This window comes from Mauremys reevesii, linkage group 1 (assembly GCF_016161935.1).
Source record: "Mauremys reevesii isolate NIE-2019 linkage group 1, ASM1616193v1, whole genome shotgun sequence".
Classification (NCBI taxonomy): domain Eukaryota; kingdom Metazoa; phylum Chordata; order Testudines; family Geoemydidae; genus Mauremys; species Mauremys reevesii.
The window spans coordinates 313996861-314020742 of NC_052623.1; the positions used below are offsets into that span (position 1 = coordinate 313996861).

At 44.5% G+C, this 23882-nt stretch overlaps 1 protein-coding gene across 9 annotated transcripts in view; it reads left to right on the top strand.

Moving 5' to 3' along the window:
* Positions 1–925: 925 nt before the first annotated feature.
* MET (MET proto-oncogene, receptor tyrosine kinase) overlaps positions 926–23882 on the top strand; it is a 125181-nt gene continuing 102224 nt past the window's right edge. For 3 of the 9 annotated variants that reach the window (XM_039508554.1, XM_039508584.1, XM_039508597.1), the window contains exon 1: positions 1777–1975. The gene's annotated coding sequence lies outside the window, so the exon portion shown is untranslated. Of the gene's footprint in view, positions 1264–1776; positions 1976–2096; positions 2206–17309; positions 17325–17894; positions 17955–23882 lie in introns of those variants that run through there. The other 6 variants (XM_039508576.1, XM_039508572.1, XM_039508563.1 and 3 more) reach the window with 6 other exon arrangements.

The following is a 23882-nucleotide window of genomic DNA, read 5'->3' on the forward strand; positions in this document are numbered from 1 at the left end:
TCCCTTGCAACTCACATAGGCACCTTTACTGATAGATGGCTATTTGATTATCTATGTGGGATTATTTAAATCCATTTCCTAGAGGGTGGATGATCACAATACAATTCCCACCTCTGACACACCCAGTAGAGAGACTATGGACAGATTCGGTTCTCAGGGCTGCCTGGTTTATGCTGTAGCACAGCAGGGCGGGGACACTGGCACTGAGTTACTGGATAAGTTAATATTTCTTCTGGTACCAATACTTTTGGGTAGTAACACGGGAGAAGCTCTGCTTTTAAATCCGATTTTTTTAAAGGCAGCCTAAATAGCACATCTCTGTCTGAACACGTTTTATCTTCCAGCCTTAGAGGGACCACCTAAGGGCTGGATCCTGCAAGTCTCTCCCGATGGGCTTGCAGGATCCAGATCAAGGAGTTCAGTGGCGGCTCTGCAGCTGCTGCTGGGAGCTAGGTGCAGGCTCCGGGTTAGGGATGAGGAAAGGGAAGGCAGTTTAGCTCTCCCCAGTGTACTCTGTGCAGTGCCTGGCACTTCGGGGGAAGTCCGGGTCCCCCGGGTATGCCTGGGGCAGTTACACAACTAGGGACAGCCAAACAGCGGCAAAGGGCTGCGTGGGTGGGTGATCGCGATGGGTGTCAGGGCCCAAAAGGCCACTGGGGCTCTGCGGGGCTGGCTAGTTTGGATCTCCACCCTCATGCCTCCCTCGTCCGCTCCCCGAGCCAATGCCACGCTTGTTGTCCCCGCTGAGTCGGGCTCGTCGCTGCTCGGCAGCCCGGCCCGGCGGCCCGTCCCCCGGCCGCAGCTCCGAGCCCGCCTGGGCTGCTGACCCAGCTGGTGGGGGGAGGGTCCCGGGAAACTCCCCGGTTCACCTGGAAAGTTGGGGCGCGGAGGCGGAGCTGTGGGGCGGGGGGCTCTCCACGTGGGCAGCGCAGCCCGGCCACCGGCCGCACCCCCGGGAGAGGGGGAAGGGCCGCTTCCTCCGCGCTCCCGGGCCCCTGCGAGGCAGGCGGTGAGTCACCGGCAGGTCAGGACCGCGCGGGGCGGGGCGGGGCACTGGGGAGCCGAGGCCAGGCGCTGATTTACCGCTAGGAGCCCCCATAGGAGCGGGAGAGGCGCCTCCAGGTGCCCTGGGGAGCAGCAGGGCTGCGCTCGCCCGCCCGTTCGCCCCCCAGCAGCGACGTTGCCTCCAGGTGGCGGGAGCGCAGCGCGGGAGTCGGGGACCCAGATACGGAGCAGCTGCCTCGGCTTCCCCGCCCGCTCAAGGTACAAATGGAGAGTGCCGGGGACCGGCCTGTGCAGCCACCCGGCGGTGGGAGGGAGGGGGGGGTCCCCCCGCCCGGCTCCGGGAGCTGGAGCCTCAGTGCCCCGGGGCCAGATCCCGGCGAGGACTGGAGGAGCTGGCCCCACAGATCCCGGCGAGGACTGGAGGAGCTGGCCCCACACTCGTGCGAACCGAAGCGATCCCGGTGGCGGTGGACTCGAGCCCGCGGCTGGGGGGCGGGGGGGGTTAGTGCACTTGTAGCTGTCGGTAAGCCCGGGGACAGCAGGGGGCGGGCGGCACGCTCCTGGGCTGAGTCAGGGGGAGCGCTCCGGGCGAGCCTGCATGACTCCGGAGTGAGTGGCTCTGCCGAGGGCAGGGGGAGGTGGTGAACGAAGGGGGGTGCGGCGCTTACAGTCATCCACTCTGGACCAACCACGGTCTGACTCAGCCTGACGGCAGCGCCGGGGAACCGGCCAAGTGGCCGCTTAGTCGCGAGGAGCCCCCGCACCCTTCAGCGCTGGAAGGGGAGCGCCTCGCCCTGCCCGCAGGTGCACGTGCCCCTCTGCTGGTGCCCTGGCCGGCTTCTGCCCTCGCACGTTCCCAGTGGGATGACCCCGCAGCTCGGCAATGTAGCGGGAGGCGTTGGTGTCCTGCTAGAAACCCCTAGAGCGGACCCCGGCTGGAATACCGCGCTGTTGGCTTTAGCAGAGACAGGTACTGTATGCATGTGGCACCGCCGTGGCGTGGGAGTCAGTTAAGGGGTTCGGATTAATTCCGACCAAGGGAAACGTCAACTCCACTCTGGTGTCTTCTGCACTCGTGTTTTATTTTACAGGAATCGCTGCTTTAGCAGCTGGAAACTTCCTGGGTTTGAGATGTAATAATAAAACCCTTTACCTCCTGTGTGTGAGGAGTGTCACAGAGTCTAATTTTGATAGAATCATGTCAGTTCTTCTAAACTTTCATCAGATGATTATCTATATTCTTTTTCATTTTTAAGATATCCTAGTCAATTACTACTAGGGTAATTGTTCCAAGTGGCATTAGAAAGAAAATGCCACACTTACAGAGCACTCTCCAGAAATGTTGTAAGAATCATCACATTGTATAACACAATATTTAGGCTTGTATTTCAGTCCCTAGGAGCCAGCCACCTACAATACATATGTTGCTTTTAACATGTATCTTGTGTACTATTTTTCTTGTCAACTATTACACTTTCTCTTTGTGACTGTCTATTTGATATGATCATATGGACCATTAGATGTGCTGTTGGGGCATAAGAGGTGCAGAAATGCAAATGAAGTCAAAGGCTTTGGGTTATTCAGACAGTTTTGTCAACTTTAACTTGAAAGTTCAATTTAGAAAAAAAGATGGTTTAAATATTTGGCTATTGATAAATTCTTGCATAGTCAATCAGACTTCCATTAAGTTAGTATACTTTTTTTTAAGCATTTATCTTCCAGATTACCAGATTATGTACTTTACAGATCTGGTGTATTTAAAATATTTCTTGCTGTTGTATTGTAAATTTTTTATTTTAAAGATGAAATTTGTCCACAATTAGGAATAATTTACACTCTGTAATGAAACTTTAATAGTGTGTCCATATCAACATTAAGTTAGATGGTCTCTGTATAAATATTTATGTATGTTCTAGAAACTGTAAGTATTTAGGTTAATCCTCACCCCCTAAAATGTTAAATAATATTTAAATAATACAAACACTTTAATAACTGTGCAGTTCTTTGGGATTTTTTGCATTTATAATCTACAGGATTTACTTTGAGAAGCTGCAATGTATGGATGTTTTCAGTTTTCTCAATAAACCTTTGCATATTGCGGTAATTCATTTGCTTTTGATATATCTCATTCAAAATGTCCTTTTGCATTGCTGGCAAGCACAAATAGGTGGGAATCATTTTTGAGATTCGAAAGACACAAAATCATACTTAGGCAAGGTACAAAATGTCCCACTTCTCTATAAGAGAAGTTTAAATATTTGCAGCTAATATTTACACTGTGTTATCCAATAAAGACCACAGCGCTGCTGTTTTGCAACGGTCACAGATTAAAAACAAAACAACCTGAGAGGATAACTACTCATTACCTCCCTAAACCTTCTGTAGCCATAGATAATGTGTAACAGGTCATTTAGTACACAATTGTTAATTCGAAGAAAGGTAAATACACCAAATTAGTTATGTACAACAATCTCTTTTAAATTCAGATCAAAATCTATTTCCAGAGGGCTGCAGACATTTTGTCTTGTCTTTTGTCTTAGTGTTTTTCAGAATTTATGACCATTCCATAACACTTGTTTCTCTTGACACACAACTACAGATGTTCTTTTTAGAGGGTTTATTTCTTTACAAAGGTCATTCTGAAGCCAGCCTATGGCTTACAGTTGATGGTAATGCAATGGGAAACAGAGTAATTAAGGCCTAAGCCAATTAGAAACCCAAAACTTAGCAGAGGTTCATTGAGAGGTTCATGAACAAAGAATTGTTAGCAAATTTTGGCCTCTTACTTCACCAAGTCCACAAGTCCCTAACATCCTCTTCCCCCTCCCTACTGGCTCTGAGACCCATCTTTCATTTGCAATCTTCTGGGGGCTTGCATGGTGACCTGCAACCCCCTTCTACTGTGTCCAGTGCTGTTGGGGGGCCAAGTGGCTTTTCCTCATCCTTCTGTGATCCGCCAGGTGGCTGCTCCACATTGTTTATCTCAGAGGGGAAAGGGGATGGCCTCTTCAGTCTGCTGGACCCCAAATCAGAGTAAAGACATTCTGGAGATCACCCCATCCAACTGGCAGCTGTAAACATGCCTGAATCCACAGCAGCTGAGGGAACCTGCTGCCTGAAAGATACCTCAGAAATCTGGGCTTCCTTAGCTTCAGTGCAGACTCCAGGGCAGTGTCCACACAAGGAATTCTGAGGTCTCTCTCAGGACCCAGCACCCCTTTGTAGTAGGCACCTATCTTAACTCTACTCACTCAAGAGAGAGCACGTTGGGACAGACGCAGTGTCTTAACGTGTTTGTACAGTGCCTAGCACAATGGGATCCTGCCTGGGATCTCTGGGCACAATAATAATACACATAATAAATATTAATAATACCAATGATAAAATGGGGAGATAAAAGAGCAGTCACCTGGTATCCTTTGAAGATCCCAGGATGAAGACACGAAACACCAGCCCCAAGGAGCCTTAAGAATCCCAGTTCCAAGGTGTGTTGGCGGGAAGGGAAGAGAGCGGGGAATTCTCAGGGATATTTGCCACCTGACACTCTGAACAAATGCATATGGGTTTCTTGTCTGCAAACCAGCTCCTCTAGCATTAGTTCATGAAACCCAGGTGACCAGGTTTCCCACACTTATGGCCTCTTTGGGCTGCATTTGAAGCATTGGCACAGAGATCGAATGTTTAACAGCCCATTACCAGTCAGTGGAGCCATCATCTTGTCTGTAATTGCTACAGTCTATGATTGCCTCCTTCATACAGTTTGTAGCCATTGAATTCACGGTTTGCAGATTCTAGCCATGCTCTTTCTAGTTCCCTAGTCTACCCAAACCTCTCCACTCCCACATGGAGTGAGCCACTGTGGAGATGAGCTGACCACTGTGTAAAGTGTCGATCTACATGGCCTGCCCATCCCCCAATGTGCAGCCAAACCATCAGAGTTCTGTTTTGTTGGGCTTTCTTTCTAAAGAATATATTTATCTTAGCAATGGTTTTAACAAATCTATACCTCATCTACAGCAGCTAACACAGGCATATTAGGAGAAACTATTTTTAAAGCAGTTTTGTCACCCAGGGGAAATGTAGTGTAGACAGGGCCTTAAAGAAAGGAATAATTAGGTGACCTCTTTTCCCCAGAACATTGTGCCTGTTTTATGTAGAGCTGTTTGAAATCCCACAAATGCTCATTACTCTTAGAATCGCTAGCCTTGTGTTGCTTTCCTTGTTTCAAATACCTTTTAGGAAATCAAATCAGGGTTGCAATCTAATTTCTAAAGGCATTCATGCACATGGTATGTATGCTAACTTGTTTCCTTTAGCATTAACAAATCTCCCAAATTGCCAAGCTATTTGCCTTCAGGAATACTGTTATGTTGCACAGGAAGATAGAGCATTTTTCCTGTAATTTAAATATAAAATAAAAGGTAAAGTTATTGGGCCAGATTCATCCAGGGTGTAATGTCTGTGAAGGAAAAGGTATTGTTTTAAGGATGAATATTGCTCAAGGAGATCGAGGACCATTTCTTGTTTTGTTTTTGAACTACACTATGATATTGTTATGCCACCTGATGTGATCAGATAGTGCCTGACACAAAGCCCATTGCAGTCTATCCTGTTGACTCCAATGGGCTTTGAATCAGGTGGGTACTGTTTGCACAGATATTTGGGTTGAGACATGAAACTGAAGCAAGAGAATTTGAGGCACTTGGTAGTTACTCCTGAGGGAATTCTGCATCACTGCGCGTGCGCAGAATTAATGTCCCCCACAGATTTCTTTGCTTCCCAGCAGAAAAATGACTTCTGATGGGGAAGCAAAGGGAAACCACAAGAATAGTCATGCGCCCACTTCCCGACAGTGCGGGCAGGTTGGTTTGGACACCCACTGCAGCCAGTAGAGATGTAAATCACCACTGGTGGGGGGTCTGGGTAGTCATGCATGTGAGAGAGACACTTTGTCCCTCCAGGGGCGGCTCTAGGTATTTTGCCGCTCCAAGCACGGCAGGCAGGCTGCCTTTGGCGGCTTGCCTGCGAGAGGTCCCCTGTCCCGTGGATTTGGCGACACGCCTGCAGGAGGTCCGCTGAAGCCGCGGGACCAGTGGACTCTCCGCAGGCATGCTGCCGAAGGCAACCTGCCTGCCGCCCTCGTGCTGACCGGCAGAGCGCTCCCCGTGGCTTGCCGCCCCAAGCACGCGCTTGGCGTGCTGGTGCCTGGAGCTGCCCCTGTGTCCCTCTCAACTACTGCTGTGGCATGCTCGGTGTAGAGGGGCAAGGCTTTGGGGTGTTTCTGAAGAGGGAGACATGGGGCAGACTCTGTTCCCTCAGGCACACAAGAATGTAGCAGCCTGCCTGCTTAGTGAATTGTTCCCATTGTTCTTATTGTATTCCCCCAGGAGTATACAACAGGTGTAAAGTTGTTTTTTTTTAATTTTACATTTAAATTTTACACTCCTTTTACATTGCCAGAGTGATGTAAAGGAGCCTTACTGTAAAGGACAGTATGGCCTTAAATGCTTATGGTGCTTTAGTGATTAGAACTGGTCTAAATTTTTGGAATGAAAAAATTTCCTATCAAAATGTGCTCCATGAACTGTTTGCTACTGATCTTTTTTGAAGATGGTCAGTAGCCAGTATAAATTCAGTTTGAGTCCACAGCCCTCACTTGCTCTTCAGTTGCCTATGATGTAACACTAAGCATATGGCTGCATATATTTGTTGACTAATAATTAGAAGTAAAGGGTCAATACTAGCTACATTACTATTAGGCAGAGGGGGGTTGGTGATTTCTCCAATGCTCCCCACTCCCATTCTCCATCCATTGTATTGTAGTTTAGATAAATTACAAAAATAATTGAAACCAGATGGATTATATTGCATTATTTTGACCAAAAAATATGCAGAATTTTGCAGAATTTTAAAATATTGTGCGCAGAATTTTTAATTTTTTGGCACAGAATTCCCCCAGGAGTAGGTAGTGTACAATTTTGCTAGAAGATTTCAATGATAATGGTTTTCATAACATACCGATATCAGGAGTTCTCAAACTTCATTGCACTGCGACCCCCTTCTGACAACAAAAATTACTACATAACCCCAGGAGGTAGGGTGACCAGACAGCAAATGTGAAAAATTGGGACGGGGTCGGGGGTAACAGGAGCCTATATAAGAAAAAGACCCAAAAATCGGGACTGTCCCTATAAAATTGGGACATATGGTCACCCTACCAGGAGGAGGGACCGAAGCCTGAGCCCGCCCAAGCCCCATGGCCCAGGATGGTGGGGCAAAGCCTGAGCCCTTCCAGCCTGTGCAGGCGGATGTGGGGGGGAGCAAACTGAAGCCCAAGGGCTTCAGCCCCAGGCAGGGGGGCCTATAACCTAAGCCCCCCTATACAGGGCTGAAGCTCTCAGGCTTTGGCCCCAGGTGGTGGGGCTCAGGCTTTAACCTTGGCCCTGGGTACCAGCAAGTCTAAGCCAGCCCTGGCAACCCCACTAAAATGGGGTCACAACCCACTCTGGGGTCCCGACCGACAGTTTGAGAACTGCTGTGATATATAATAGTTGCAGAAGAACGTCAACAGAGAGCCTTTGAAGCATGTTTTACGGTTGTATGATACAGCTTCTTCTACTAGCCCTAGGGAAATCAACATGAAATAGATTTTTTTTTGTAGGGGAGGCAATCCTGGAATTCATCAAATTCAGATGAAACCTTATGTGAAATGAAAAATACTTAAATGCTGTGCCTTCAAAGAATTACTAGTTTATTCAGGTTCTTATACCATGCCCATCATTGTGGTATTTGATTCCCAGCAGCATTCTGTTGTGTATGCCACAGCTGCAATTCTTGTCTTATGAGCTATGTCTGCATAATTTTTTTTCCTGTATGGTAAGGTACAAATAAAGATTCATATCTTAGTCACTCTTCTCTACTATAGCTCCTTCATATTAATGCCTATCCTACTAAACAGTATCCAACTCCTTTTGACATATGCTGGCATAATTTCTGCTAAGGATCAGTGATCTAGCTTGATAAATTTTAAAAAATAAGGCATATAACTAAATATATGACATTTATTGAAATTCATTTTTTACCACGGAGCTGCATCATTTCAAACATATTGAGAATAGTAAAGGATTGCTGATGCAATTTGATTAAATCTGCAGTTGTTACCATTTGCCTTCTGAAAATTGATTTCCCCCCCAAAGCTTGACATGCTTACCGATTAAAAACCATGCACAGACTAAGACAGGTTTCATTTGTTTGTGTTTGTATGCCATCCATGCAAGTTCTAACAGGTTTTGAAATGTACTGTAAGTCTAGTATACTCATAACCTACTGGAAAGGGTGAACTTACTTAGCAATAGCCATTTTTGTTTTAAATTACGTGATGACACATCTTTAAATTCTATTGTGTAAAGAAAAACACCTTCTTACTGTAGAGAGATTTCCTGTTTGTGTGTGTTTGCTGGAACTAAACCTTCCCCTGTGTGTTGACCAAACTTTTTTTCATAATCCAAAATGGTAGTTACAAGCTATCCCATGAGCTTACTTTTTTGGACAGGATATAGTACTTATTTTTATAAAATAACTGTTCATTTGGAGCTGATGACAAAGTATAGGGGCCAAATTATGCCCTTGGTTACACTCCCGAAACCTGACTGAGCTTATTAAGGTTGCACAGGTGTAAATCCAAGACAGATTTAGGTGACTATCTTTTATTGATACAGTAACTCATTGTAAGTTTCTCATTTCCCACACTTAGTATTTGTCTTCAGTCAAAAGCTAATGATCCATAGTATGTTCTTCCAATGTTCCACTGGGGCTATGGTTGCCAAATTGTAATTGTTCAAAAAAAATAAATAGCTGAAACCATAATTTTGGCTGTCACTAGAAAGTCACTTGAAAAAAACATACAGAAACTTTTCACTTTTTTAATATATATTATACTTATTTTATTTATTAAATATATTTTATGGTTATTTGGGTTCCTTCAAACAATGTTCATTTGAAACAACTCTCTGGGAGTGGGAGAACCAAGCCTGATGGGTTCTGTGCTCATTGTGCACCATGACTGTTTTAAACTAATGGTCACATTATCCAAAGTGTGGGGTTCCTGAACCATACTGTGCATGGCTGAGTCCAGAGTAGAGCCCTGCAGCGGGGCTAGGATCCCACCCACTGCCATAATAGCGGGAGTGGGTAAAATGTACTTTGATGGGCAAAAAAAAACCCAACCGTGGTAATTTGTGGGAAAACATTAAATCTCTTGTCAGTTTGTCCTAAATAGAATTTTAGCAATGTAAAGCAAGTTTTTCTTTTTTAAAAAACAATAAAGGTTTTAATACTTAAATTTAAGTGAGGGATAGAAAGAGATCTGATGTCTGTTATAATAGGAGCCAAGGTATTTTTTATTCTTTTAATGATAAAAATTGTGTCTGAATTCCGTGTATGAGGATCTTGCGGGATCTAATGTTTTTGCAGGTGGGAATGGGGTAACAGTGCAGGAGCAGGTGGGAGTGGGTATTGTGGGGCAGAAGCAGGATTAAAAAAATAGTCCCCGCACAGGGCTCTAATTCAGAGTCTGTCTTGGTCTGCTTTCTCCTCACCACAATTCTCCCCTAATGACTCATTGACTCTGTTAGAGCAGAAAGGTTAAAACTTGACTTTTACTCATTGATTTTTGCTCACTCAGAAGTGGTTTGCAGGATTGGGTCCAACAGCTCTCATTCAGTGCTGAGAATTTTGGGCAACCCCTCCACCATCAAGCCCCATTGGCTCCAGTAGTTAGGGCTTTTGTGGGTAAATAATTAGTTGTAATTTTTCTCTAAATAAATAAAGACATAATGTTGGGAAATATGTATTTGGGTAAAATACATATTTAGAGATATTTTAATCAGTGTGCAGCAGCTGCTTCATATCTTTTGAGAGGTAATAAATAGGCTATCACCCTCTATTCTTTTATATACTTCTTTAACACTCAGATGCCTCTAAGAAATCAACCAATTTAATCCTGGCTGAGTTGAGCAGCAGATGGGGAAAGCTGATACTTACTTTTATGTATAATAGCATTTGACCAGAGCAGTTGTCAAAATTTGGGGTCCCATGAGTTATTTCTGTTAGGAGGACATAAGAATGGCAATATTGGCTCAGACCAATGGTCTGTGTAGGCCAATATCCTGTCTTCTGACAGTGGCCAGTGCCGGGTGCTTCAGAGGGAATGAACAGAATAGGCAATCAGAGTGATCTATCCTCTGTTGTCCGTTCCCAGCTTCTGGCAATCAAAGGCTATGGATACCCAGAACAAGGAGTTGCATCCCTGGCCATCTTGGCTAATAGATTTAGGAGAAATTGTTGGAGTCAGGAATATACAAAGTTCTGTGTCCCTGGACACAGTAGGAATCAAACAGGATAGAGTTCTTTGCTTGCAGTTTGAAGACTCGTTCAGACAACGGTCATTTGCAAAAGCTCTCTGTAGGCTTTTTTTTCCCCTCATGGCCACTCTCTCAGTGTTTGTCCAGGCTGTGTCATCTTTGGCTTTCTGCTTCTTTTCTTGGTCTGCTTCTGTGGTGGATTTTTTTGCTGCTTTCTCTCTTGCACACATATGCCCCATTAGTAGAACAATACTCAGTAAATCCCCTCTGCCTCCATGTGCCTTGCATATATATATGCCTGTTTTTTGGGTGGAGGCTGGTGCTGTTTCAGCTAGCTGGTTCCATAAAGGAGCTGAATGGTATCTTATCACTACTTTAAATGAAAGAGAGCTGTTGCACCCACCAGTCTCAACAAGGTTTAATCCAACCCATAAAAATAATTTTAAAAATTGCCAATATATATTAACGTTGTATGTATTTGAATGCATCCCTCTTCCCTCATCTCTCCCCCATATGTCAATTGTTTTAGGGCTAAATTGAAGCTTTGCACAGCGTATGCAGCAGAACAAAGCTGTGCTGCCTTAGGAGGAGCCCCCAGGAGGAAGTCACAATTTCTCCCCGGCTCCCACTCCTTTGCTCCTGTGAAGATGTCATTCGCTATAGCCCTTTACCAGCTGTATGTTCCTTCTCTTTTGGACCAGCTCAGTTCTGCTGGCTAGTGCCTTGAGGAAGAGGGGCCTACTTGAAGTGGGAAGTACAAGAGGAATAGTCCCTGCTCTTTTCCCCTCCCTTGCCCAAACCCACAGTGCAGGGATCTGTAATCAGGGCCGGCTCCAGACCCCAGCGCGCCAAGCGCATGCTTGGGGCGGCGTGCTGCGGGAGGGCAGCAGGCGGCTCCGGTGGACCGGAGCCGCGGGACCAGTGGACCCTCTGCAGGCACGTCTGCAGGAGGTCCACCAGGACCGGCGACCACCAGAGTGCCCCCCGCGCGGCATGCCGCCCTGCTTGGGGCGGCACAATTCCTAGAGCCGCCCCTGTCTGTAATATGGCCATGGTGACTTACTTCTCCTTACTGCCCTATGTGGCCATGTTAGGAGCCAGGCACAATCTGACCCTTAAATTGTAACTTTTATGGAACAGGAATCATGGGTGAAATCTGGCCCCATTGAAGTCAATGTAAGTCTTGCTATTGATTTTAGTGGACTCTGGATTTCACCCCAACGCTTTGCATGTGTTTGTACAGTACATAGTACAATGGTGCAGCAATCTGCAATATAAATAGCAGAGCTGGATTAATTTTTTTCATTTGAAATATTTCTCTGATGAGAAAAAAAATATTTTTGTTGTTGTCAAAATGGAAGCTTCCATGGAAAAGGGCGGATTTCTCAAATAAAAAGCTTATGGAAATAAACATTTTCTGCCCAGGTCTAATAAACAGTCAATAAGAACAACAACCTGTTACTGTTAGGCTGACCACCCATTCCAAATTGGGCAGAACAGGCCCAAAATGCAGGAATACTTGGAGATGAACCAGGATCAAAACTTTGATACTGCCTTTATTTTTATGGTGAAATCATGGAAAAGCCTAAATCTAAATATCCCCCTCTGAATCTGAAGTTTGTGACTTGGCCTATTTGTAGATTTTACAATAAGTGTAATAAAATCCTGTATTTCTAGAGGAACAAATTTTTGCACTCACACTGGTATAAATCTGGAGTAAAACCACAGCTTCAGTTTATTTCAAATTTATGCTGCTGTAGATGAGAGCAGAATTTACCCCTGTCTATTTAAGACTAGATATTTATCTGAAGCAGAACTAGAATCTCTTCTTTGAAAAACACGGTTACCACATGTATTTTTATATAACCTGTACCCCCCACCTCCCAAAAAAATCAGTTTCTGTAAATCAGTTTAGAGAAAGTATGACAAATACCAGAAGGAGAGTTTAATTAAAGACAATGAAAGGTGACAGTACTTGAATATATGTCATAAGTTGATTAATTACCTCTCCAAAATGTTATTGAAAATGATAAATGAATTACTGGACTAGTATTCAGGCTTTCTGGCAAATTCTAAATGGATTTTAATTTTAAATACTACAAAATACTGTGATGCAAATCCCTTGTTTTAAATCTTTAGATTCTTTGCATTTTTTCCTAAAAAACAGAGCTCTGTTTCTTGTTGAAAAAAGTTGTTTGTATTAATGCTTTGTGTTTGGTGGCACCATAGGTATCATCCTTCCAAATGTCCCCAAAACTGTGGTTTAAAACTAAGACAATCAAACACTAATATTGTTTATGCATGTTCAGTGCTTACAAAATTGGGCCTCGATCTTTTAATGAGCCCTTCACAGGCATCCTTGGGATACCCAGGAGTCTGTCTATCTAAAGCTCATTGCAACATTGTGGACTTTGAAATCCAATAGACCTCCTACTATCAGAGACTATAAGGCTAGGTTTTGCCTTGGACATGTGCTTAGCTCCTACTGAAGTCACTGGGAAATGCCTATGTGCATTTAATGATAGAACTTGGCCCATAGTAACTGATTGTTCATAATGGTTATCTTGATTATTGGTTAACCCTTCTGATGAGGGTAAACTTGCCTATGTGTTCCGCAACTACCTTTGGGCAAATGCGCAGGAGTGTTGCAGCTGAATAAATTTTTTCCTTGTTTGCATACACGCTGCTCCAGTTTACTAAATCCACATGCTCAGCTTATTGGTACACGGGCTACATCTGCCAAATTTAGGACCCCATCTACACCCAAACTCAGGTAAAACTCCCACCAACTTCAATGCGAGTGTTGCATGTGTACTGAGAGCAGGCTAGAGCCCTCATTTACACCTTGACCCCATTTTTTCTAATCTCAGTATTTATAGGTTTGCCAGGCGTCCAATTTTCAACCGGAACGCCCAGTTGAAAAGGACCCTAGCGGCTCCAGTCAGCACTGCTGACCAGGCCATTAAAAGTCTGGTTGATGGCGAGCAAAGCAGGCAAGGTCCCATTCCTACCCGGCTCCATGCAGCAATGGGAAGCGGCTACATGTCCCTCCAGCTGGGGGATGGCCAGGGGGCTCTGTGCGCTGCCCCCGCCCCGAGTGCCAGCTCTGCAGCTCCCATTGGCCAGGAAATGCAGCCAGTGGGAGCTGCGGGGGCAGCGCCTGCGTATAGGGGCAGCGCACGGAGACCCCATGGCCACATCTGCACCTAGGAGCCTGAGGGACATGCTAGCTGCTTCCGGGAGGTGCTGAGGTAAACGCCGCCTGGAGTCTGAACCCCCTCCTATGCCCCAACTCCTTGTCCCACCCTGAGCCCCCTCCTGCATCCAAACTCCCTCCCAGAGCCTGCACCCCTCCCACACCCCAATCCCCTTCCTCAGACCGAAGTCCCCTCCTACACTCCGAACCCCTCAGCCCCACTCCCCAGCCCAGAGCCTCCTCCTGCATCCCAAGCCCCTACCCCAGCCTGGTGAAAATGAGCGATTGAACAAGGGTAGGGGAGAGCGAGCAACAGAGGGCTGGGGATGGAGTGAGTGGGGACCAGAGCCTCAGGGAAGGGTTTTTGGTTTTTGGCAATTAGAAAGTTGGCAACCCTAAGTATTTAGTGTTTACCAAGCAGTTTCAGATCTGAATAAAAAATTTCTCTGTGACTATTTTGCCTGGTGTTGCTGGCATTTGCCCTACAAGTAATATGGGCAGGGGAACATAGCACAGTGACATTTCTTGGAGCTGTGTTATACTCTCCACTTATGTGAGTGGAGGGTCCAAGGATCAAGCAGTTCCTTGCCTGGGGAGGCCCAGCTCCGCAACATTGCTCCTCCCTTCTCCTGACCCCATCAAAGTCCCTCTTTGAGGTCTCCAACCAGGCTTCCCTTATGGAAAAATCCTATAGAATTTCATATTAAATTAGAATCTTTCTATAGGTTTTTTGAGTAGTCCTTCTAGAATTTAATAGTGAATTATATTTTTGCTATAGAATTCTATAGATTGAAAACAAAATCCCCCCCCCACACACACACACATACACTCACTGTACTATGGTTAACACTTTTTATTCAATTCCATGGATCCTCATGGGTTTCATGTTTCTCAAACTCTATAGGATTACTCCATAAAGGTCAGGATCTTGTGTTCAGGGAGGGGGCAAATTGCTGGATATGTGTCAGGATGAGGAGAAGGAAGATCATAGAAGCAGCACCGTCCCCCGCCCCCTAATCAATCTCTTAGAACTTTTATGGGTAAGTTAATGCAGCCGGTGCTGGCAGTAACTTACTGGGTTTTCCCCTCCATTCTGTAGAACACTAAGTAGGAGGAGGTTTTGTAGGAGTCACGCTGAGAGGAATCTGGAAAGCTGGAAGTCAGCGTGGAGATGTATAACCCTCACACTGATCTCCACAGATCACATGTGTATCCAAATTCTTCAGAGGTTCTGCTGCTTTGTGGGGCTGAACTCTCTGTTTCTTCTGCAGGGTGGGAAACTGATAACATAGTGCTGGGTCATTATCTGTCTGAAGGACTACTAATTCCTTGTGAATCTGTGTCATTTTAGTTTTTCTGAGAACGTGTTTAGAAGATTAATCACATGATTTTGTTTCATAAACCTTAAGCTGTCATGATAAAATCTGCTTGTGAGTAGTTCAGTGTCATTGCTGCTTCCAGAGAAAATAACTTTTTTTTTTTTAACTGAGGATTTTTTTGCTTAACATGCTTTCAAAAAATGTATTTTTCGGAAAGTAACACCACACTACTTTCAAACTAAATATGAGTTGGGCCAAACTGCCTTCAGATAAGCACACACAACTTCCATTGGCTTTGGTGGGAGTTCTTCCTGCCTATCTGACAGCAATATTTGAAGTTCCTTCTGGATACAACAGAAGCTAATACAACAAGTGAATTGTTTCTACAGTACAAAACCTCTTTCAGGAAACAACACTGAACAGTAAGAGATAGCTGAAGAATAAGAGACCTGTGTCCCTACTACTTCTTGGTGAATCTTTAGCATTTTTCAAATTCAATTCTGAACGTAAGTTATTGACTGAGAAATGCATGCGTATTGTTAATGGGGCTAAAAGCCAATCAGTCTTTGGGGGGGCGCCACAGGTGCTCAGAGTGGAAGTCACGGCCTGGGGAGCACTGCAGATGCTGGGGGGGGGTTTGAATTGATGGGGCTGGGGCAGGCTCCTGGGTAGCAGCGACTCCAGCTCCTAGCTCCACGTGCTGCCTCTGCTCTGCCCCAAACCCTGGTTCTGGAGCTCCCATTGGCTGGAACCACAGCCAATGGAAGCTGTGGGGGTGATGCCTGCGGGCAGAGGTAGCACATGGAGCTAGGAACTGAGGGAGGGGAGTTGCTGTTACCCTTCCAGGGAGCCCCCCCCCAGGTAAGCACCGCCCCACCCCCCAACCCTGAGCCCCCTCACACCCAAACTCCTGCTGTTGAGGGGCGGAGGGCCCCAAGACTGCCCCAGCAGTAGCTGGTGTGCCAGGCCCGGGTGGCTGCCTGAGCTCAGATGACCCCTGGGCCAGGTGCACCGGCTGCTGCAGAAGTCACAGTGCTCATGGAAAGTCATGGAATCCGTGACCTCTGTGACAAACCCGGAGCCTTATTTATAGGGAATTCAAAGATATTTGAAGAAACAATGCCCATGTGCATTAATTAATGTTACTGGGAAATAATATGTTTTTTCACTCATTCATTAGAAAATAATTAATTTCTTCATTAAACAATATGTAAGATTTTTAAAGATTTATTGTTTTACCCCCTATCATCCTTTTGACTTATGCCCTGCACATCTCATTGTTTGTCATGTATCAAGTGTTGCTCATTTTAAATGATGAAATATTGAGATTTTGTTATCTTAAAAGTTCTTCTGTCTCTTAGGATGTTTAATGGCCCAATTCTCCAGTCCTTACTCAGCTAAACTCTTACTGGAATCAGTGACAATGTTGTCTGAGTAAGGGCTGCAGGACTGGGCCTTTAGTTACTTGGAGAAGGTGGCACATTCACAATAAAGGGATAGCACTTGCCCAGACAGGCATGTTGTTTACTCACTTCCAAACCCAGGCTCTTCTACAAATATCCAGGTGCGTAGTAACTTGGACCTGCCACTCCCCCATCCCCGGCAGCTGTATCCTGTGCAAGTTAAAAGCCCAACTCTGAACCCTTATTCTAGTGAGTAATTCTTAGTCACACAAGCAGTCCAACTTGGGATAAAGGTCTGATTCACAGGAGTGCAGGCAAGAAACTTCAGCTTGACTTCCTCACCCAGTTACGTGATCTGGGTCAGAGATCCAAAAGTCAGTACTCTTGGTACATCACAGCGTTCACTCACTGATGCCAGGGGCTGCTATTAAAGCATTGAAATCAGTGGTGTTACTTATTTGAGCAAGCATTACTCACAGGAGTAAACATTGCAGGATCAAGTCCTAAGTGATGCGCATATACCAAATGAGCATCTGCTAGTTTTACCCCTGTCACTTTATTTTGCTTTCAAGTTAGCAGGTCAAGTTAAAGACTAAGGGCTTGTTTACCCTGAAAATTTACATCAGCATAAGAGTGTGAAAAATCCACCCCCCTGAAAGAAGTAGTTGTGCCGATTAACCTTCAGTGCAGACAGTGCTAGAATTCTTCTGTCGACCAAGCTACAGCCTCTCAGGGAGGTGGATTAACTACAGAGATGGGAAAACCCATCCCATCACTGGAGTAAGTGTCTACACTGAAGCACTACAACGGTGCAGCTGCAACACTGCAGCTATGCTGCTGTATTGTTTTAAGTGTAGATGTAACCTAAGGGGGAGCTTTGTCTCTAACTTGTCTTGCCCTACTCATGTGAAAACTACACACTGCCTTGGCTTCATTAGGATTTTGCTTTCAAGTTAGTTAAACCTTTTTTTTTTTCTAGTGAAGGTGCAACCTCATTTCATGAAAGCTGAGATTCTGGAGCACAAGTTAGCAATCTGGGGTAGGTGCTGTTATGCTGTAGTGTCAGATACAGGCCCATTCCAAGCCCTTATTTGGGACTCACCCGTACGTTTTGTAATCTGTTTATATACATGCAAAATCATGCAGATCACTGAGATTTGTAGGACTCTGTCAATCAATAACCACCGGCATGTCTCTGGCAGGATGTAACATGTGTTAGTTCATTGTTAGTTTATTGCTCCCAAATAGAGAACAGATTCCGTAATTAATGAATTGATGTAAAATATCCTCCTCATGAAGACTAACAGCAACTGAAACACATCACACACCTATATAGGTGCAATCCAAGCCCAATATAAGATTGGCCTTGGCCACCTGAGAGAAAACCTCTTGTTCTGCCCCAGCAACTGCGAAGCAGTCTCTGTGCTGAAAGTAGAGTGCTTTTGGTGGAAAGCCCTCAACTCTGGAATGTTTAGTTCAGCAGGGCCAGAGTTTATTAGCCCTTCAACTAACTCTGCTGGGCCTGCCTGTTTGTTGTGGGAATGGGTAAAATCAAGGCCTTGATGTTGAAGTTTTTTAATTGATTGTACATGCAATATTTTTTTTATAGAAACTGTGCTTAAGGCTAATCTCTGCCATCAGATCCAAGGCTACTCTCCAGTTTTTACTTGTAAGTAGTAATACTTAGCACATTATATTTTCAAAGCATTTTGCAAACATGAACTTACTTAAACTCATGTCACCCTTGTGTGAAAGATAAATGATATGAAATCTGGAAGCAGCCTCTTTGCTTATCTTACAAACTCCGGGAATCCTGCTTTTTCAGCTCCAAAAAGGTCTCCAAAACCAGACATGTTTTGGCCTAAAGAGTGAGTCTGAACAAGTCTGAAATTAAGTGAAAATCATTTTACAAATAACCCTTAGGACTACTGGTTGTGCATTTTAGCCTTCTCAAATATCTAGCCAATGGAACTGTCTGGCTTCAAGTCTTTCTTCGCAGCTCAAGCAGTATCAGGAGCAAATATTTTGTTTATTTCAGTTTTACTACTTTATAGACATCTATCCCAGGTGCTAGGTACTCAGATAGGAGCTTTAAACTGTTCCAAAATGGAGGGAGAAGCATAAACAAAATGACAGCAGATCCGATCCAACACAAAGCCAGACACTTAGCATGAAAATAAACCCACCCCTGCACTCTGACCACTCAGCATCCCAAAACTCTGCACCAAACAAATGGGCTTTTCAGATGATCCTAGGGTGACCAGATGTCCTGAGTTTATAGGGACAGTCCCAATATTTGGGGCTATTTCTTTATATAGGCACCTACTATCCCCCACCCCATCCCAATTTTTCACACTTGCAATCTGGTCACCCTAGCGGGGCCTGAAGTCAGCAGATTGGGGGGGCTTTCAGAATAAAAGTGGGAATGAATTCTATAGCTGATGGACCCTCAAGAGAAAACCCTGCCAACAAGAACCAAGTTAGTTCCAGCTTAGCCATCTCCACTGATTGTAACAATGTTCCACAGGAGGGAGCTGGCCCATCAGATAGGCTAGTTCCAGGCAATTTAGGGATGTATAAATCATCACCAATACTGTAAAATCTTTCAAAACAGATCAGTAAGCACTGGTGTCATGCTCACAGCATGCTATTTTTCTTAACAAATGGGTCATCAGTAGCTCAGCTTCTAAACTCAGTTAAGGTGTGTGACCCTGTCTAGAGTACACTGTAATAAGCTAATCTTGTTGTGAGAAACAGAAGGTTAGCATTCAAAAGAGAAGGTCACAAGCACTGAGCCTAAACACAGATGGAAAAAAACATTGCACCTATTTGATCATCCGAAAGGTACTGGGAATCTACCTGGACAACTCAAATTATTAATTTTGGTAACATATGATGTATATACACCACCAACCAACAGTGCATAGAAGATGGTAGTTCTGTTTTCATGAAAGATTTAGCAATTTCAGCATTTGACTTTGTTCTGAATCAAAACAAACACTGAAAATTTTGAAGTTTTATGAAGGAAAATTCTGGGGGGTGGGGGAGAAATCATGTTGGGGCAATCAAGGTTTTGTTTCAACAAAATAGTTTTTATTTCAACTTTATTTTGTAATATACTAAATTTAAAAATATTCAAAACAAAAAGTTGTATCCAAATGAAAAATTTAAATATTTAATTTTTAAAAATGTCAAAATGGGATGTTTCACCATTGTCAGAACTCTTTTTCTTGGTTTTCTTCCAAAAATAAAAATATGGCAAATCAACCCAATTTCGCAAATAGTTTTTATTTCAATGGAACCACATACTCTTACAGAATATGATCCATTAGCATTTCTCCAGCCAGCTCTAGATATCCGAGAAAGCAAAAATGCACAGCCAGTAGTCCTAAGGGTCATTTGTAAAATGATTTTCACTTAATTTCAGATTTGTTCAGACTTACCCTTTAGGCCAAAACATGCCTAGTTTTGGAGGCCTTTTTGGAGCTGGAGAGCAAGATTCCTGGAGTTTGTAAGTAAGCAAAGAGGCTGCTTCTCCATTTCCTCAGGTTGCTTCCCCCAGCCCACCATTATCACCTTAGTCTTTAAGGCTCAACCTGATTAATCAGCTCAGTCTTATCTATGCACCAATCTAATCTAGACCAGTGCTTCTCAAAGTCGGGCCGGCGCTTGTTCAGAGAAAGCCCCTGGCGGTCTGGGCCGGTTCGTTTATCTGCCGTGTCCGCAGGTTTGGCCGATCACAGCTCCCACTGGCCGCGGTTTTCCAATGGAGGTCAATGGGGGCTGTGGGAAGTGGCGCAGGCCGAGGGATGTGCTGGCCGCCCTTCCCGCAGCCCCCATTGGCCTGGAGCGGTGAACTGCGGCCAGTGGGAGCCGCGATCGGCCGAACCTGCGGACACGGCAGGTAAACAAACCGGCCAGACCGCCAGGGGTTTTCCCTGAACAAGCGGCGGCCCAACTTTGAGAAGCACTGACCTAGACAGTGAGGGCAGTTAATCATTGTGTCTGGGGTAGATGAGATATTATATAAAGGAGGGTGGCAGCAGCCTACTGAAAATACCTGACTCTGTGGGCTTGTCTCCACTTAGCATGGATTGATGCTGCGGTGATCGATTCACCAGGGGTTGATTTAGCGGGTCTAGTGAAGACCCCTCTCCCATCAACTCTGGTACTCCACCGGAATGGAAAGCATAAGGTAAGTAGATGGGAGAGTTTCTCCCATCGACCCAGCCTGGTGTAAACACCACAATAAGTTGACCTAAAGTACGTCAACTCCAGCTATGTTATTCACATAGCTGGAGTTGCGTAACTTAGGTCGACTTTACCCTGTAGTGTAGACCTGCCCTGGTTCTCCTCACTAACTCTCCTCATAGACATATGGAATAAGATGAGTGAGGACACAGGCCATAGACAACCCTTAGGGCAAAAAAAGCAATTGACCAACACTACTATAGACTCTCAGGGCTTGTCTACATTAAATGGGGGATCGATGCATGGCGGTCGATACATTGTAGATCTAAGCTACGTCGACTTGAGTTATGCTATTCATGTAACTCAAATTGCATAGCTTAGATCAACTTTTCTCTGTATTGTAGACAAAGCCTCAGAGAAAATGATTAAACCACTTGGCTATTCTGAGCATTTGTGCTGCATCTTAGAGGACTTCAGGGCTCAGATATTATTATAATTAGATGGCATCAAACAGGCAAGTAGACAAGTAGCAACTTAGTATATGTTGTTATGTTCATAGATTTGATCCTTTATGCTGGCTACATGTTCAGATAATATTCTATCTGTGAGCAATAAACATTGATGTGCAGGACGTTTTTTAGAAATTAATAACTGGCTAGGAAGAGTTATTGGCTCTGGTACAGTTAAAATCATTAACTGATGACTAAACCCCAGGAAATGCCCTGCACCAGGATCATTCATAATTGCTATTGTAACATTTTGACCATCTCTGTACTTTCCCTGGGTTACTTATTATTTGCCTTTTTCCCTTTCATTTAATGACCAATTCCTTTCTCTTTATTATCCCAGTATGTAAAACTGTTAGCTTTACTACAAGTATGGAAAGGTGTACAAAACCTGCTTTAGTTCAATGCAAGAACTAGGCATATGGCAAGAACACAAATGGAGAAGTAATACATCAGGATAGTCAAATAGGTGGAAATAAAACTCTGCTTACAGCCAGGCTTGCCTACTTGGATCTTCAGGAAAGCAAGGATTGCATACCAACAAAGTTAGGCTGTCCCTGTTCTGTGCAGACCACCACAACATGTTTGCACTTATGCAAGCAGATCTTCAAAAGGACAGAATTTGTCAGGAACATTGAAGTATCAGAAAACTGTGTTTCCCTAGCCGGATGACTTTTTTTACTTATACCAAAAGTGCTGTTAAAGGACACACATCTTTACTTGAGGTTGTGTGCCTTGATCAGATATACGAAAAGAAGTGTTTACCTATGATGAAATTTAGTGTTCTGGAATATGCAGGGCTCATTTATAGAAGACACTACATAGTCACATATTTTTATCCCTAGTGCCTTCTATTCATGAATCTCAAAATGCTTTACAAACAATGTATCTTTAGAATCATAGAAATATAGGGACTTTAAGAGGTCTTCTAGTCCATCCCCACTCCCTACAGAGGAAGCATTAAGTGTATATATAGACCATCTCTGACAGGTGTTTGTCTAACCCAGGGGTAGGCAACCTATGGCACGGGTGCCGAAGGCGGCACGCAAGCTGATTTTCAGTGGCACTCTCACTGCCCGGGTCCTGGCCACCAGTCCAGGGGCCTTTGCATTTTAATTTAATTTTAAATGAAGCTTCTTAAACATTTTTAAAGCCTTATTTACTTTACATACAACAATAGTTTAGTTATATATTATAGACTTATAGAAAGAGACCTTCTAAAAATGTTAAAATGTATTACTGGCACATGAAACCTTAAATTAGAGTGAATAAATGAAGACTTGGCACACCACTTCTGAAAGGTTGCTGACCCCTGGTCTAACCTGTTCTTAAAAACCTCCAGTGATGGGGCTTGTACAACCTACTGTAAGGGGTTGGGGCATAGGCAATCTGGCCTAGTGGTCACTGCTAGGGTAGTGTCAGAGTCAAGGATGGTCACGAGGTGCTAGTCAATGAGCAGTAATCAGAATAATTGCTAGAGCTGGGATCAGTAGGCAAGAGTCAGGGTCAGAGTCAAGCCAGGGTTGAAGACTGGAGATTAGGAGTAGTAAACGAGAAGTGGGTAAACGAGAGTCAGGGTCAGAGACTGGAGACGAGGAGGGAAGGCAAGGTCTAGAACCACAGCAAGCCAGAAGCCTGCATGGTTGCCCAGACAACTTCCTAGGCACTCCCCAAGGTTAAATAAAAGTGTGTCATCTTTATTTTGTAGACACAGGGAAAAGAAACACACAGAGGTGAAGTGACATGCCTAAGTTCATGCAATAAGTCTGTGGAGGAATTGGGAACCCAGATCTCTTGACTCCCCCCTCCTGGGCCTTAACCACAAGACCATCCTTGCTCTGTATTCTGAACAATAACGGATCTAATACTAAGCATGACCTCAAGTCCCTCCCCCCGCCCCCCGCTTAAAGCTCCTATTACAGTTTTCAGGATGTAGGGCCCAATTTGCAACCCTTCAATTGAATGACACTGACCTATGTGTGTGGTCTCACTGAATAATTTGCTACAGAGACAGGTCTTGAGCCTGTGATAGAACTGGATTAATTTCAATGCTCCTGGTGGTGAAGAGCTACAAGAGCACCACAGTTTTTCTCATAGTTCAAAATGATTTGGACAAACTGGAGAAATGGTCTGAAGTAAATAGGATGAAATTCAATAAGGACAAATGCAAAGTACTCCACTTAGGAAGGAACAATCAGTTGCGCACATACAAAATGGGAAATGACTGTCTAGGAAGGAGTACTGCGGAAAGGAATCTGGGGGTCATAATGGACCAGAAGCTGAATAAGGGCCAACAGTGTAATGCTGTTGCAAAAAAAGCAAATATCATTCTGGGATGTTTTAGCAGGAGTGTTATAAGCAAGACACGAGAAGTAATTCTTCCACTCTACTCCATGCTGATTAGGTCTCATCTGGAGTATTGTGTCCAGTTCTGGGCGCCACATTTCAGGAAGGATGTGGACAAATTGGAGAGAGTCTAAAGAGCAACAAAAATGATTAAAGGTCTAGAAAATCACCTGTGAGGGAAGATTGAAAAAATTGGGGTGGTTTAGTCTAGAGAAGAGAAGACATAACAGTTTTCAAGTACGTAAAAGGTTGTTACAAGGAGGAGGGAGAAGAACTGTTTTTCTTAACCTCTGAGGATAGGACAAGAAGCAATTGGCTTAAATTGCAGCAAGGGAGGTTTAGGTTGGACATTAGGAAAAAGTTCCTAACTGTCAGGGTGGTTAAGCACTGGAATAAATTGCCTAGGGAGGTTGTGGCGTCTCCATCATTGGAGATTTTAAAGAGCAGGTTAGACAAACACTTGTCAGGAATGGTCTAGATCAATGTTTCCCAAACTTGGGACGCTGCTTGTGTAGGGAAAGCCCCTGGTGGGCCAGGCTGGTTTGTTTACCTGC